The sequence below is a fragment of the Ctenopharyngodon idella genome, chromosome 8 (genome assembly GCF_019924925.1).
Source record: "Ctenopharyngodon idella isolate HZGC_01 chromosome 8, HZGC01, whole genome shotgun sequence".
Lineage (NCBI taxonomy): Eukaryota > Metazoa > Chordata > Actinopteri > Cypriniformes > Xenocyprididae > Ctenopharyngodon > Ctenopharyngodon idella.
This window is the reverse complement of record NC_067227.1, coordinates 6,350,001-6,367,625: the sequence shown is the minus strand read 5'-3', so window position 1 is coordinate 6,367,625 and position 17,625 is coordinate 6,350,001. Positions and strand designations below refer to the sequence as shown.

The following is a 17,625-nucleotide window of genomic DNA, read 5'->3' as shown; positions in this document are numbered from 1 at the left end:
TTCTACAAACACAGAGCAAAAATTGTGGACACAAACCTATATAAGTAAATTTGCACAATAAATGATCTGTCAACTATTACATTGTTATGTTTATGATGTTGCTAATGACCAATTCAAAAACTTCCCATCTGAAAGCACTCTTGTGTAACTCCACTCTGAAGTTTTCCATGACTGCAAAGCTTGCCAATACATCTGCTTTTACAAGGGTAAGAGAATCCCAGTGAAAGCAAATGATGCCATGAATCCAAACCAAAAAACACATAACTAATTAGTTATTAAAAAAAAAAAAAAAAAAAAAAAAAAATTGTACCAAAAACATTGATGTTACCAACAACACTAAAAAGAAACAGCCATTATGATACAGTACAGTATTAATGATCAACAGATCAACAATTAAAAAAATGCAAAAATACACATCCTTAATATCCACCTTTTTCCTTTTCACTACTTATCCCTATATTAGCAGTGTTTACTGGATTGTTTCTAAAGTAGGTAAATACTTTATAATATTTATTAATGGTCAAATGGCAGAAATCACTTTGAAATCACTTTGATCACTCAATGTTCCAGTAAATGAACATTTTATAACTACGACAACGTATATTACATAGGCTAATACAGACAGTGATATTTAACACATCCGCAATTAATGCTGTGGAAATATATTGAGCTTTTGTGGTTATTCATAGTCTGTTGTAGTAATTTGTTAATGCTTTTACACATTTAAATGTCCTTTTAATGTTCAATGGTTAAAGGGTGAGTAGAATAATGTCATCTCATTGTACCCACTTTTTAAAAATGCTTGCTTTCATAGAGCAAACCTTTTGCTGATCGTTTACAATTTAATGGAAGTTACTCTCATAAATTGCACAAAGCGTCAATGGGTATATAGGAAAAAGGTAGATACCTCAAGACAGACTGACAAACTTGGTTGTAAAACTGCTGTGGACAGTAGGCCAGTGACAGTCTTATGTTCTTATTGTCAATACAGTAACACGGAAATAATATAATATAATATAATATAATATAATATAATGAAATGTGTTTCTGGTCTTCATTTAAACGTAAAACACCTACTTTGGCACTAGCTTTATAGTCCTGTGCCACTTGACACTCTTATTGTGATTCTATACTGGTTAACAAGTATATGGTTTGTATTCCAGAAGCACCTTTTTAAAACCAAAGAAACCAATCAAAATTGTTTCCAGATCTGCTACTCGTTAAAAACTGGAACCACAACCATGAAGTTATCATGAAACAGAAAGTGTTTGGTCCGTGACAAGCAAGACAACTCCAAATGGAATAAATATTTACTTAATTCCTAATTCAGAAACTCAACCCCTCTTTGTAAAAGCATGATATCGATTATCTTAAGGATATTAAAGTGCTTTAATGAACGTTTTAAAAATACAGTTGTGGTCAGAATTGTTGGCACCCTTGATAAATATGATCAAAGATGACTGTAAAAATAAATCTGCATTGTTTATCCTTTTGATCTTTAATTCATAAAATTAGCAAAAATCTAACCTTTCATTGAAGGAAAAGAATTGAAAGTGGGAAAAAAAAAAAAAAAAAAAAAAAAAAAAAAAAAATCACATTATGAAATAAATGTTTTTCTCCAAAACACGTTGGCCACAATTATTGGCACCCTTTTATTCAATACTTTTTGCAACCTCCTTTTGCCAAGATAACAGCTCTGAGTCTTCACCTATAATGCCTGATGAGTTTGGAGAACACCTGACAAGAGATCAGAGACCATTCCTTCATGCAGAATCTCTACAGATCCTTCAGATTCCCAGCTCCATGTTGTTGGTGCTTCTCTTCAGTTCACTCCACTCATTTTCTTTAGGGTTCAGGTCAGGGGACTGGGATGGCCATCGCAGAAGCTTCATTTTGTGCTCAGTGACACATTTTTGTGTTGGTTTTGATGTTTGTTTTGGATCATTGTCCTGATGGAAGATCCAACCACGCCCATTATTGGATTTCTAGCAGAAGAGGTCAGATTTTGATTTTTTATGTGTTGGTATTTGATAGAATCCATGATACCATGTATCTGAACAAGATGTCTAGGACCTCCAGCAGAAAAATAGGCCCACAACATTAAAGATCCAGCAGTATATTTAACCGTGGACATGGGGTACTTTTTATCTATGTGTGCACCAAACCCATCTGGTGGGTTTTCTGCCAAAAAGCTCTTTTTTTAGTTTCATCTGACCATAGAAACTTGTCCCGTTTGAAGTTCCAGTCTTGTCTGACAACTGAATATGCTGGAGACTGTTTCTGTATGAGAGCAGAGGATATTTCTTGAAACCCTCCCGAACAACTTGTGGGGATGTAGGTGCTATTTGATCATTTTTTTTTGGCTTTCTGAGACTCAAGACTACACTAATCTCGGCAATTCTCCAGCTGTGACCCTTGGAGAGTCTTTGGCCACTCAAACTTTCCTCCTCACCGCGCATTTAGGACGATTTAGACACACGTCCTCTTCCAGGCAGATTTGTAACATCTTTAGTTGATTGGAACTTCTTAATTATTGCCCTGATAGTGGAAATGGGGATTTACAATGCTTTAGCTATTTTCTTACAGCTACTTTCTATTTTGTGAAGCTCAACAATTTTTTGCTGCACATCAGAACTATATTCTTTGGTTTTTACTCATTGTGATAAATGATTAAGGGAATTTGGCCTTTGTGTTTCCTCATGTTTATACTCCTGGACAATTTCATGTTCATGATCAACCTGGTGTGCTTAAAAAAAAAAAGAAAAAAAAAAAAAAAAAAAAAAATGTAAATATGAATGGGAATATACTTCAGAAATATTTTACTCATAATTCAAGGGGTACCAATAATTGTGGCCAACGTGTTTTGGAGAAAAACATTTATTTCATAATGTGATTCCCCCTCCCCTCCCCCTCCCCCTCCCCCTCAATTCTTTTCCTTCAATGAAAGGTTAGATTTTTGCTAATTTTATGAATTAAAGATCAAAAGGATAAACAATGCAGATTTATTTTTATAGTCATCTTTGATCATATTTACCAAGGGTGCCAATAATTCTGACCATAACTAGCATTTTTAAAAATAATTTTTGTAACAATGTAAAAGCCTTTACTGCTTATTTTGATCAACTGTAATGCATCCTTGCTGAATGAAAGTATTCAAGTTTGCATGAAATAAAAAATTAACCCTATTTTCAACAAACATCTTATGAATATTAATCAAGGTTCGTACAGATACTGTAAAATGAAAGTCCAAGACGTTCAAGGACTTTTCAAACACTATTTTTTGGGGTTTTCAATAACTACAATCAGAGATCTCACTTATCAAACAATATCTTTATTATCTTGCAAATTCTAAAAAAGGTATTTAGATAAATAAATATATACTAATAAAACAAAATTTTACAAATAAATGGAGCACATGCAAAGTATGCAATGACTGTGGCAACTTTAGGTATGGGAACATTAACAAAGTCCTACTACTTTCACTGCACAGAAGAGCAAATAGAAAGAGGGCATAAACTTCTTAAATGATTCTTATTAACCCTTTAAACCCGAAGGCCCACAGGCACCACCTAGCTACAATAAAATTAATAATCATATTTTTAAAAACTCCTGCCTTGATCAACACAAAATACGGGTCATTTGAAAGCGTAGATGTACAATGCGTACAATGAATGTAGCTTTTATGATTAACTCCTAAGTAGTGCAGAGTTATTTACTGATAAATAAAAAATAATAACTTCATAATTTATGAAATACTTTTTTGTACTATGTACTGCAATGTGTCAAAAACATCATACAGCTCAGATAGTCATGTGTCAATGTCGTTTGAAAGGTCTCACGGAGTAGCAATTTGTTACGTTTTTGCTTGTAACATCATGAAACATGCTTCGATTGTGGATAATGGCACATCATTATTTACAGCAGATTACAATTACAATTAAAATGAGTCCGTGAGATTAAGATCAACATAATCCAATGCGTCGATCACAAGATATTCCTCACGGAGTAACGTTTTCAAAAAGGCCCATTAGGAGGGTGTCAAGTGCTAAACAAAAAGGCTATACTGTAAAACTTTACTGTAAATTTACAGGTAATTTCTAACAGTATTATACTGTATTTTCCTAAAACAGTAACATGCTGTATATTTTACAGAATGTCTGTAAATATACAGTAGTTTTCTGTTTTCAGTCGGTTTCACTCATAATACAGTATAATACTGTAGAGGCGTTGCATTATGGGATTGATTTTTTTTTTTTTTTTTTTCGTGCTCATTTTTTAAATTTCTAGGCCAGGCATACATTTTAGCTTCTCTCCCAACGCTTTTAGTGTTTCACGTCGACTCTTCAGGGTTTAATGTTATCATTAAACGATATTTGAGTGAATATAGTGTGCAGTTTTAAGCTTTTGAAGCGTCAGTTTGCCTGAGACGCGGGATGACTGGACGGCGCTGCTGAGAAGACGGAGATGTTATTTTCCGCCTGATTAATCAAAACGTTTGTGCCTGTGTCGAGAAGACGGATAAACAATTGTTCGGCTGAGAATACGATAAGTCAGTCTTTTCTGGAGCTTTTCATTCGCGTTTCTACTTTGTCATGAATGGTTTGATCTTGAAATGTTAAACTTTTGTTTCTCATGAGCAAACGGTTAACGTTACTGTTTCACGCAGTAACACTGATGTTTCATTTTATAGACAAACCTAAGCATATGTAATTCTTACAGATTTTTAAACTGTTTCGTTTTTTTGCATTTTTTTTCTCGTTTCAGGCTGAATCATCTGATGTAGCTCCATTGTTTACGTAAGTGTTGTGCTTATTTTCACATGTAGCCTATCAGGTTTATGACAAAGAATTCAGTGAATAAACGATTTTATTTTGTCAATTATTTTAAGCATTATTTTAAGATGTATCTTTTCTGAAGTGTAACACGACACATTACTGAGATCATACGCTTAGCTGTGAGTCCTTGTGTTCACAAAAATGCTATTGTGAATGAATGCACAATATTCACTTTTTTCTCTCTCCCTCTCTCTCTCTCTTTGCTTTTCTGCTTTTAGGCTCTTTGACATATACCCTAAACATGGCTCAAGAACCAGGAAGGGGGGGAAATGACCTTCTTGAAATATGGTTTTGTTAACGTAAGTATTGCACCTAATTTCACATGTGATGTAATCAGGTTTATGGCAAAGAATGGACTACTTGCACTGAGGCTTGTAACACACTTGCATTTTGAAATAATACAACTTGCCCATTTCCGCTTAGTGATCAATGCTGCAGTGTGTGTGAGACCCGATGAATAAGATCAGAACAAACCTTCATTTATTTTTATTAAATATTTTAATCCCTATTTTTCATTGACAATCATTTCACTGTATGTAATTCACACAATTCTTAGTATTTAAATTCTTAATATTCAAAGTATATTTGTCAGTGCGTTACTGTTTAAAGGGTTAGTTCACCCAAAAATGAAATTTCTGTCATTAATTACTCACCCTCATGTCGTTCCACACCCGTAAGACCTTCGCTCATCTTCAGAACACAAATTAAGATATTTTTGATGCGAGAGCTTTCTGTCACTGTCACAGAGACACATGGATTACTTTAAAAATGTGTTTCCTACCATTCTTGACCTTGAATGTGTAAGTTGTGCTGCTGCCTATGGAGGAACAGAAAGCTCTCAGATTTCATCAAAAAAAATATCTCCATTTGTGTTCCAAAGATGAACAAAGGTCTTACGGGTGTGGAACGACACGAGGGAAAGTAATTAACAACAGAAATTAAATTTTTGGGTAAACTAACCCTTAAAGATTAATTTAAATATTTAACATTGCTAAATGTCTCGAGGCAGGTACCACTTATTTATTTAACTATTTTAAAAGACTGGGATAAGAGCACCAACACACACAAGCTAAATTCAACATGTATAAGATATGAGAAAATCAGTAAGAGAAAAACAGTTAATGAGAAGACGAGCACTGGACTGCAGCAGGTTAGTGGTGTATGTAGGTGAGCTGAATGCTTTTACCAGAAACTCCCGAGATGTAGTACGACATACAACGCTGAAGCAGTTGTGCATATAGTCCATTCAATGAATGAATGATTTCATTGAATACAATTATAAGCATTATTTTTTTGTTGCATCTTTTCTGAAGTGTTAATTGGAAATTTTAACATACTGCAATCAAATGCTTAGGCTGTTAGTCCTTGTGTTTACAAAAATGCTATGGTGCATATATTCACAATATTCATTACTGTTTTCTCTCTCCTTTTTTTTCCTCTTTCTTTTCTGCTTTTTTAGGCACTTTGACATCAACCATGAACACGGCTCAAGAAACAAGAAGGGAAAGTGACTGGCAACACTGCAAAAAAGGAGCAGTACTGAAAAACTTGTAGGCCTACTATTTGTTTTTACTCCACATTTGGAAAAATGTTAAAAGTAAATAAGATTGCTGTACTGTTCATTGATAACTGTTGAGTGCATTTAAAATGTTGACCTTTCAATGTTGCAATTTTCTGCTTTTTTCCCGTAGAAAAAAATAAAAGTTTTAAAACTCAGAGTATGTTGCTTTCCATTTCCTTTGCCATAACATAATAACAAAAGTATATTTTTTAATTATTTAATGACAAATATAAGTGCAGTATGAAAAGCTGTATAAATGCAGTTAATAGCTGTAGATAAACAGTATAATGCTGTAAAAGTACATAATATTACAGCCTTCAGGGCTTAAAGGGTTAAAAGATGTAATAACAGATGAAAACAAAGGATTTATTTGTAAAATGTGAAGCATTTCATGTTAATTAATAATAAAGTATTTATAATAATTATATTGCAATCTAATGACTTTTTTTTTGCAATAAAAATATTGCTTACTGCTTTTTCCTCTTTTTTAATACTCAAATTTCAGATATAAGGTATTATTTTGTCAGGCCCAACCTGACAAGCAAAGCATCTCCGGGGTGAAGCTGAATCAGATGCTTCACTTCAAAGAGATCAAATCCACTGACCAGCGCTGCCGCTCGTCATGGTAAATCCCCTTAACCATTGAAAGGATACTATGACAAAGATATCACTTTCCTCATTCAAAGTGATTTTTTTTTTATGAATATATGACTGACCTGAAGAATGAAAGTTGTGTCATATACTTGGAAATATATGAGCAATATCACACTCATAGCCATGCAAACATATATCAGACGGGTTGCAGTGTTAATTTTGCGTGAAAAGATTGTATGTGTTTTAGCGAAAAAATTAATCACTAAAATTCCATATATATTGTCTTTCAATAATTCAAGCACTTTTAGAGTACCTTTTAATAAATATGGCTGTTTACAAGGGTTTTCAAGGACTCAAATTTCAAAAAGTTAAATTCAAGTACTTTCAGCACTTTTAAGCACCTTGTACGAACCCTGATTAATACATGCATATGTTTTTCTTTTCTTTTTAACGTTTTGACCTCGTAATGTTTAATTAAAATGTCATAATTAGACCTCCCAGTGAAAACAACAGACTTCTCTCTGGTGACATATGCAGTACCTCTCCAATAACTTAATCCACTTAAACCCTACCCCTTCAAGCTCCCTTTCATCTCCCTCCACTTTTGAGTGCAATGCAGATCTCAAAATCCAATCAACAATACAAAATAAAAATTGGTCGCTACTTCAGTTTCATTGCGACTTTAATTTCTTAAAAAAAAAAAAAAAACTGACTCTAAACATTTGAATGGTAGTGTATGTTTGCATTACTTAAATGTGTTACATAAATGTTATTGCTGACTACAGAGTCACATAACAACATGAGTTCTGCAGACGCCATCAACGACAGGAGGTCAACAAAATTTTGTGAGATTGATTTATTTATTTATTTATTTATTTTTATTTTTTAAGGAATTTAAAAAAATTAGGGGTGCAACGGTACATGCATTTGTCCTGAACCATCACGGTAAGGACGTCACGGTTCGGTGCAAACAGTCAGATAATGAATACATTCAGTCACAGGCGATCCACACTCCAATCCAGAAAGGGTGCTCACAGTAATGCAATGCTGTTTGCTAACCAACACAACAGGAAAAAGAGCAGATGAAGAAGAGAAGATCACTGCACCAACCCAAAACAAGAATGGCAACTTGCCATTGGCGAGTTCAGATGGCAAGTAAGAGCTTGCTAGTAGCCTACACACTGAGTTTCGATTCATTTTTGTGATACGCTCCATGCACAAATTTCACAGAAAGGAAACCGGGACGGTGTACACAAATAAAAGTAGACCCTTTAGTTTCAAATGATTTTTTACTTTTATCTGTATGACCTCAAGTGACGAAGTATTTTAAGTAGGGCTGCACGATTAATCGAAATTAAACCGAATGCGATTTGTCAAAGGCGCAGATTGTCAGTGAAGCATGGCTAAATTCAGTAGTAAATGCTGCTCCATCTGAATGCCAGAGGGCGCTCTCACGCAGAAACTCCAAATATGCCCCGAAGAAGATAAAGCACATCATTCCAGGAAATCCCTATGGGCATCATACTATTGCTATAGCTGAATAAACAGAAGATTGAAATGCCTTGATTGATTAAACATGACTAATAAACACACAGCTACGACAATATATGGTTTATCTGAGTTCTTCAAGCCTTTTTTTGATTTTTGTCATAATAATAAAGTATATTTACAATGCAATGCTAATCAACACAGCCATCACTGTATAGAATACTATGAAATAATATGTTGTGTGCCTTATTTTGTGTAAGAAGCCACATCATCTCACAGAAGGATGTTATTTTCAAACACTCAGCTGAAGTTATGAAGTGAGTTTGGAGCATGCACGGCGCCAGAATTTTTTCTCTACCGGTGCTAAGGGGGGGCTAGACCAATATGTGGGGGTGCTAAGAAAATAATCGATATTCATGACGTCAGAGTTACTTCATAAATTGTCGTTTTTACACACATTACTTTTTTTTTTTTTTATATACACACAACCCGTCCTGTACAGCTATGATCAGCTGTTCGTCCATCTCGGCTGAGCTTTCGATGTTTTGTTATGGAAAGGCCGAAGCTGATCACTTCTATTATGAGCACGCTTGCCGCGCGTCTACATTTGAAACAACGAACTTGTGAACATGTTGAGGGTCTATAAATTTTGCTGCTATGTGAAAAAAATCCAACAAAACACAACACAACTTGGCTTGTAACAGTACATTGTCACAACTACTGTTAAGGTGTCATTTGTTGTGACAGACATGAGGTTTAGGCACATAATCAAGGTTGTTTATTCCACTCTGAGTGATTGGGACACATGCATGTGCAGGATGCATGAGAATCTGGGTTTTCTCAGAAGAACATGTAAAGAACCCATACTGTGCAAGAGCCAGAAACACCCACCCATGGCTGCATGCTTTTATTTTTTTATTTTTTATTTTTGTAACACTGACAATGTCCACAAAATATACTTAATTACATACAAACACACAAAACACTTGTGCACACGTGTATCACTATATTAGTGAGGACATCTCATAGACTTTCATTGTTCTGTTATTTGGTTAATGACATTTTCTCAATAACATAATTTCCTAAACATAACCATCACAGAAACCTGTCTAAAACACTACATTTAAATACAAACAAGAGAGGTGTGGCTCACAAATCGGTGTTAAACAGGTTTCGCTATATTAATGAGAACATTATCACCTCACAAGTGTTGTCAAACCTGTATACACATATGGACACACATTCCTACCCAGCTACCCAGTGTTCATTCCTGTTAGGGTTAAGGTGAATTTTTTTTTTCTTTTTTTTTTTCTAAATAATAATAATAATAATAATAATAAAGTTAAAACACTATTTAAATGAATATTTATTATGTTTGGTCAATCATTTGTCCCATTGTTTAACAAACTGCATTATTTACAAAAAAAAAAAAAAAAAAAAAGGTTTGAGCCACCTTTAAAAGGAAAATAATGACTTTGTGTTTTTAGAAAAATACACGTATAACATATATAGTGATTTTTTTTTTTTTTTTTTTTTTACAACTATGAATTATTTGAACATAAACCAACAGCTTCTTTTAAATAATCATCAAAAGACATATGCATTTTGATAACAGGCCTGAGAAAAATGCATCCATCTTCCACTTAAAAACCTTGTAAAAATGAAATAAAGTTACCTGAGATGGACCAACACATATTTTGAATAAGTAAATATAAATATAAGATTCAGTTTTTAAAAAGATGAAAAATGAAGTTTTATTTTTAAGAGTTACAACAAGCAAATGGCACCCATTTGGTGGAACGGCCCTCTGTTCTTCAAGCCATCTCGGGAATTTTTCATAAGGATAATGTATATTAATAACGCAATGCTAATCAACATAGCCTTTATCACTATAGAATACCATTAAATAATATAATTTCTGCCTTATTCTTTGATAAGAAGCCACCGCTTCACAGGAAGGCCACAGGAAGCTCAATTCAGGTTAAATGCCCACAATGGTAATAGTTTCACAAATCAACCTTTGCAGAATCCAAACCTACCACCTTTTAGGTTACAAGTAGGGCTACACGATTTGGGGGAAAAATCGAATTGTGATTTTTCTAAAACAAATGGAAATATATATAAATATAAATATACATATACACACATTCGTTTAGTGAAGTTCAAAAGAGACTTGCTTATGGTAAAGAATTCATGTAGTCAGTTGTGTTCGACAATCAAACAATCACTAAACTTTTACCATGAAAACACTGCTTGTAGGACTGGGTACTGAAAAATTTCACTATTCGATTTGATTTCGATTCTCAAACTTGCAATTCAATTCCATTCCATTCGAAATCGATGAATTGGGTATCAGGTACAGTACATGGCACATTTTCTCAAGAAAAAAATGTCTCTACTAAAGCGGTAAATTATACAGGAAATCCCAGTTGGTACATTACTATAATATTACAGCAAAAATTTCAGTTTTATTATAAATAATAATTAAAGTTTTATTATAAATAATTTTAGGCTATGTTGTGTTATGTTTTCCCCATAAAACAAACTGTTAATAGCCTATTAAAAAATCTGCTGTTCCCTTTCGAAAGGGAACTCTACACTGCGTTTGAACGCATATGGGGAACGTCATCACGTGAACCGGTGTCTGAAAGCAATTATCAAATCTCACCAATCCTATTGGCCGGCGACAGCCTATGATGTCATAATAGATGCAACCCGGAAGTATAAAAGGAGCGCCTAGAGAAGCAGTCAGTATCTTATCGTCTTCAGGGACTGTTTTGTTTGATGGCGATTCTTCGAATCTGGTAAGGAATTTACTATGTCTACAAACGTTTCAGGAAGTGTGTGGATCCGTGTCCCAGGTTTTTGACACCCAATGACACACACAATCTGTGCGTTTTCTGTCTGGGAGAGGAGCATGCACCGACAGTGCTTGAGGGCGCTGGCTGTGTAAACTGTGAGCGTCTGTCTATTAGGACACTCCGCTCTCGTTTGGCCCTCTTCTTGAGGGAAGAGGGGCCGGCATCTGTGCCCGGTGGTTCTGGTCCTGCCCGTGCTGAGGCGGAACGGCGAATGAAATCATGGGGCTCATAGATGGAGCTTACTGAGGAGTTTGAGAGAGGTGTAAATCTCTTGCAACCCCCAGCAGCTGATGAGGGTGAGCTGCTGAATGATGATGTTCTTTCTTTGACAGCCTTCCATTCCTTCCTGATCTACATGTGGAGATGTTCACCAACATCATATTCACTCAACAACATGATGTTGAGGGAATGAGCCAGTATGGGTATGTGTTGATGCCCCCTATTGACGAGATGTTTGCTAACTCCTTAAGATGACATCTCGCTTGAATGGCAGGGCATACGCGGCAGCGGGTCAGACTGGTGCTGCCTTACACATGATGGCAGTGTTACAGGCTTAACAGGCTGATCTGCTGAAGGATCTGGATCAACGGCAGCGTTTAAAACCTGCATACCGTTTAGATCCAATTCTGGGCCCAGACAGACAGGAGGTCCTGGCCCGTCCCGATCCGAGGATCGGGGACAGGGCCAGAAGTCCAGTATCGCTTCTCGGGCACCTCCTCCTCATCGGAGCAGGTCCCAGAGAAGGCGGGACTCTAGGAAGAAGAAGATTTGAGGGAGGTAATCAATTACAGACACCAGCAGCGTCGGTGATTGATTTCCTCTTCTTTCCTCTTTCTTCTTCCACCTCCTGAGTAATGATATTTTGGCTTGATAGGGAAGGGGCTCTTTCAGGCTTGAAAGAACCATTGATTCCATCCTTCTATGATGGTAAGTCTCCGTTCTTCGAGCCGCAGGGAGTAAGCTTGGTCTATATTTATATATTTAAATATATTGACCTTAGTTTTCCTGTATAGTTTTTTCCTGGGTGTGTTAAAAGAAATAGAAGGGGAAAATTAGGGCCCTGAAGTTCCCATTAGGCTGGTTATCTTTGTGTTGGCTATATGGCCACCTTTACAGCCACCATATGGTAGAGTAGCTTTTTTCCTCTGGTCATAGCTAGAGTTTGTATTAGAGATTGGCACTCTTTACTTCAGATAGATCTATGTTAAGCGTCGGCCTTCGAGGCCGCCTGACATTGTTTGGCTTGGGTTGAGCATCGCTCCTCTGAACTCTTGTTTATAGAGTTTATTTCAGAGTTGCCTCCTCTCTATTGAGAGTTTTAGAGGCTGAGTTTAAGCCCCAGGCAGATCTATGCTTATGTGTGGCCCTATAGACCCACAGCTATTGCTGGCCTAGGCTAGAACTAGGGTTTAAGTGATATACTGAAGCATTTCACCCTTTTTACTACCCCTGTCAGGAGAGTGTAGTTTTTCCTAGTTCTGGCCTCCTCTTATCAGAGTTGTCAGGCCAAGGCCCATTACCCCTTTGGTGTAGGTGCAAGATAGATAGCAGCTAAGGTAGCAGACTATTGCTAAGTCTCCCTGGTGCCGTTGTCTCAGGTGGTAGGCCCCTTATCACTATGTGAATAAGAAAATGCTAGTGTTGCTGTGGCCCCACTTTGTTTAGTCTTTTCCCCTGAACCCCTTGAATTAAGATTCAAGCTTAAGTGAAACAGTGTTAGCTTTTTTTTAAGCTCCTGTTCCCTGGGGTTCAGTACAGATGTCTCTGTCTTTGGTGAAAGCGCTCACCCTTGAGATTCAGACAATTTCAGGGTGGTATGAATGAAAAGTGAAGCATTCCCCTGTTTCTCAGGGTGGTTAATGCTCTAGTTCTATTTTGTCCTACACAATGTGAGCCCAGTAACTCTATTGCTGCCACAGGTTAGCACCTGTTTTCTGTAGTAGTAGGCTTTGTTCTGGCCTCCTTCAGACCATGGTGACTAAGTTTGTAGGGAATTTTTTATTTTTTATTTATTTTTATTTTTTTACTGAGTATATGGCCTGTTGGAATGCATAGCTCCAGTTGAGTTTGTTTAGTGAACCTCACTATTCAGTTTGGTTCTTATGTAGCTCCCTTTAGAGTTTGAACACTGCCACAAGATGTTGATTGTGTTGTTTGGAGTAGAAGGCTTTGTTTTGGGCCTCCTTCAGAGCACAATAGCTTGTTGTATCACAAGTTTTGTTGGTAGATGTTAGCCAGAGTTTTGCTCACTTAGAACTAGCACTGCCACAGGTTTATGCCTGTGATCATTTGAAGTAGTAGGCCGGTTTTGGCCTCCTTCAGAAGCATGGCAGCATATATTCTTTGTGCTTCCCTTTCTGTAAGGGTAAAAAGTGTTTTTGCTGAGTACATTGCCTGTTGGAATGTGTAGATTTTAAGCTCAGGTTGAGTTGAGCTAGGTAACCTCACTTGATAGTTTGGTTCTCAGTTTAGGCTCCCTTAGAGCTTAGACACTGCCACTGGCTGACGCCTGTGTCTTTCTGGAGTGGTAGGCCCTGTTTAGGCCTCTTTCAGAGCATGTTGGCGTAGTTTGTACTCCTCTTGCTTAAAGAGTATAAAGTGTTTTACTGAGTACATTGCCTGTTGGAATGTGTTGAATAGAATTAAGCTCAGGTTGAGCTAAATAATTTACCTCACTGGATAGTTTGGTTCTCATATATGGCTCCCTTAGAGCTTACACACTGCCACTAGCTGACGCCACGTGTCTTTCTGGAGTCGCAGGCCCTGTTTGGGCCTCCTTCAAGAACATGGTGGTGTAGGTTTGTACTCCTCTTGCTTAAAGAGTAAAAAGTGTTTTTACTGAGTACATTGCCTGGTGGAATGTGTGGATTAAATTAGCTCAGGTTGAGTTAAATTAGTTAACCTCACTGGATAGTTTGGTTCTCAGATTTGGCTTCCTTAGAGCTTAGACACTGCCACTGGCTGACGCCTGTGTCTTTCTGGAATAGTAGGCCCTGTTCGGGCCTCTTTCAGAGCAGAGTGGCGTAGTTTGTACTCCTCTTGCTTAAAGAGTAAAGGCCGGAACACACCAAGCCGACGCACTAGTGGCGACGAAAGCAGACTGCGGGGTTGGCTCACGTCGGCAGTGTCTGTGTCCAAAGTTGCCCTGACACACCAAACCGACACTCGACACCCGACAGCCAAGTAGCACGTCATTCTGCGCCTGCGCAAGATGAAATGCATTTCCGTACCAGCAGGTGGCAGTAGCTGAACGGCAAATCAGAATGATCAGATGGCCCGACAAGCTCCGACGCCGATTCAACATTTCGAATCGGCCAAAAAAAAGCCGACGAGGTCCAACTTCAGCCGACGGTGCGGAACACACCGAGAAAACTTAGTCGGCCGACGAACAAAAACTGCCCGATGGCCGACCGTCGGCTTGGTGTGTTCCGGCCTTAAAAAGTGTTTTACTGAGAACACTGCCTGTTGGAATGTGTTGAATAGAATTAAGCTCAGGTTGAGTTAATTAGTTAACCTCACTGGAGAGTTTGGTTCTCATATATGGCTCCCTTAGAGCTTAGACACTGTAACTAGCTGATGCCACGTGTCTTTCTGGAATCGCAAGCCCTTTTTTAGGCCTCCTTCAAGAACATGATGGCGTAAGTTTGTACTCCTCTTATTGAAAGAGTAAAAAGTGTTTTTACTGAGTACACTGCTTGTTGGAATGTGTTGAGGTAGACTGTTATGTGGGCACTCTACAGTCTTATCTGCTAGTTTAACACTCAGGGGTCGGCTGGTCGCGCCGGCGATACCACCGTGTTTTTTTTCTTATCAGTATGAAAGAGACTCAAAATACTCCGTCACTGTTGCACATACAATTAAGAGTTATACACCATTTTAATCTGTGAAATATCTTCTTTTATTTGTGTACACTCAGAGTAAAAACAAAATGTTGTGCTTTTTGTAAAATAAAGAAAACTAACATGATGCGTGATCTGTCGTCTCCCTCTGAACGAAGTCCAATCTGATAGTTCTCAGAAAATGAACTGTAACTTAGTAAATACTAAACACAAAAAAATTAGACTTATGTCTAAAGAAATGTTGAAATGTCAGGTTTTAAATTGTGTAAGTCAAATCGAAAACAAAAATTCTCTGTTTATGTAATCTGAATGAAAATAGACACATGTCAGACGCCTGTGATTCAGCTCATTATCCGCTAATGCGGCCACGCCCACGGAGCGAGCGCTATTCAGACGCAAATTCTGAGGCAATACATGTATACATCATCGCAATCGTGTATTTATTATCATGAAAAGTGTTTATCTGTATGTTATAGCGATCTCTGGAAGCCTCTGTTAGTTCCTGGAATGTCACATGATATGCCTCTTCTTTTACGGAGATATTTGTGGACTAAAGGTGTACAGAGCGCCCTTCGGCTGCAAGTATGAATTGAAAACACAGTATCCAGCTCTCACAGTGATGACAATAAATATTGAATAAATATTACTCCACTGTATAGAAAATTGACAAACATATGAGAATCCATCAATATTTCTCCAAATGTGCATGCTTTTAAGCATATTAAGAAATTACGGTCAATATAAGATTTTAAGAGTCAAAATGTGAAGCTTGAGTCTTAGATCTTTTTAATGATGTATAGTTTGTCAACTGCACATTAACATTTAGGCTATATAATATAACAAATATATTAGCCTATATGAAATGCCATAAAGGTAGGAATGTTCAGACGCTTTGCATCACAGAAATACATTATATTTTAAAGTATATTAAAATAGAAAACCATTATTTGGTTAGAGACTTAAGACTTCTTTTAAAAAAACGAGTAGGCAGGATAATAATAAGTTTTTTGTTTTTTCAATAACCAGGCATAAACGTTATTCCTTCAAAAACACAAACATGTACATACATGTTCCTCACATATTATTGTAGCCTAGCTCGTGCTGAATACAGTGTAATGACACTTTTGTCATTAATATGTTTATGAACAACTGAAAAAAGCACAAATGTCAGGGCATGTCAAAACTTCTCCAGGGCCCCAAAAATCCTCAGACCCCAGAGGGTTAACTCGGTTTCAATCAGAACGAGTTTCCATGTTTGTGGGCTCTTGCTTTATCAGCAAGTGAGCTGCTTTAGGTGTGTGGCCTTCACAGGCCGCCCTTTAAGCTATTCCCCCCACATTTGGGCCCCCTGGCTACATTCCCTTAGAGGTACCCTCTTTTCTTCGAAAAGAAGTTTGGTCCCAGAAGTCTTTGAGCAGCCTTGGTAGGCCTTCTGTGGAAGGCCTCTTTGAGGCTTATAGCTTAGGCTGTTGGCCATAGGGAATGCTGTCACTGACAGCCTATGTATGACCCGTAGGGGGAGTGGTTCTGGCATTTCAGTTGAAACTGCTAATTTTGACGTTTGTCTAGCCATTTTTTGGCATGCACTAGCCTCAAGCATAGCGGCGTGGGTATATCGTTCCCCATATGCGTTCAAACGCACTGTAGAGTTCCCTTTCGAAAGGGAACGTATGTAACCATGGAACGTATGTAACCATGGTTCCCTGAGAACAGGGAACGAGACACTGCGTTACCTGCCATGCTTTGGGGCTGCCTGCTGAACAGTCCCTTTAGACGATAAGGTACTGACTGCTTCTCTAGGTGCTCCTTTTATACTTCCGGGTCTTGTCTATTATGACGTCATAGGCTGTCGCCGGCCAATAGGATTGGTGAGATTTGATAATTGCTTTCAGACACCGGTTCACGTGATGACGTTCCCCATATGCGTTCAAACGCAGTGTCTCGTTCCCTGTTCTCAGGGAACCATGGTTACATACGTAACCTGAGACGTTTTCCACAAAATGCAGCATGATCCCTGATCAGGATTTGAACACGGCCCTCTTGCACTTTAATAAACATAAAAAAAATAAAATAATAATACACCACAAGACCATCATATATCTCACAGTCAGTGCCAGAAATTTCCTCAACAAATTATGTGCAATGAGCTGATTATTTTTACTATTGTGAAGTGAGAGGAATGAAGAGCGCTCCTTACTCACGTGCACGGACACGCTAGTTACTGCTAGAAAAGAGAACTTCTGTTCTGGGCACTTCGTGGAAAGTCAATTAGTAGTCGAGTGGTATGAGCGTTGGTCAGCAACATCAATGACACGGGTTCAAATCCAGAACAAACAGACTGAGATGTGTGTGTCCTGAAGTTCTAAAACACATTTATTTGTTCAACCATAATTGTTTTTGCTTACATTTATAGTCTATAAAATTATCATGAATCTCCATTTTATATA

At 37.4% G+C, this 17,625-nt stretch overlaps 1 protein-coding gene and 1 long non-coding RNA gene across 3 annotated transcripts in view; one reads left to right on the top strand and one right to left on the bottom strand.

The window, feature by feature from the left end:
* mtor (mechanistic target of rapamycin kinase) overlaps positions 1-17,625 on the bottom strand; it is a 272,554-nt gene that overhangs the window by 138,709 nt on the left and 116,220 nt on the right. The gene's annotated exons all lie outside the window — the stretch shown is intronic.
* On the top strand, positions 3,031-10,015 carry LOC127517629 (uncharacterized). Its single transcript, XR_007931334.1, has 2 exons — positions 3,031-5,134; positions 6,295-10,015. It is a non-coding gene; the product is annotated as an uncharacterized LOC127517629 (long non-coding RNA).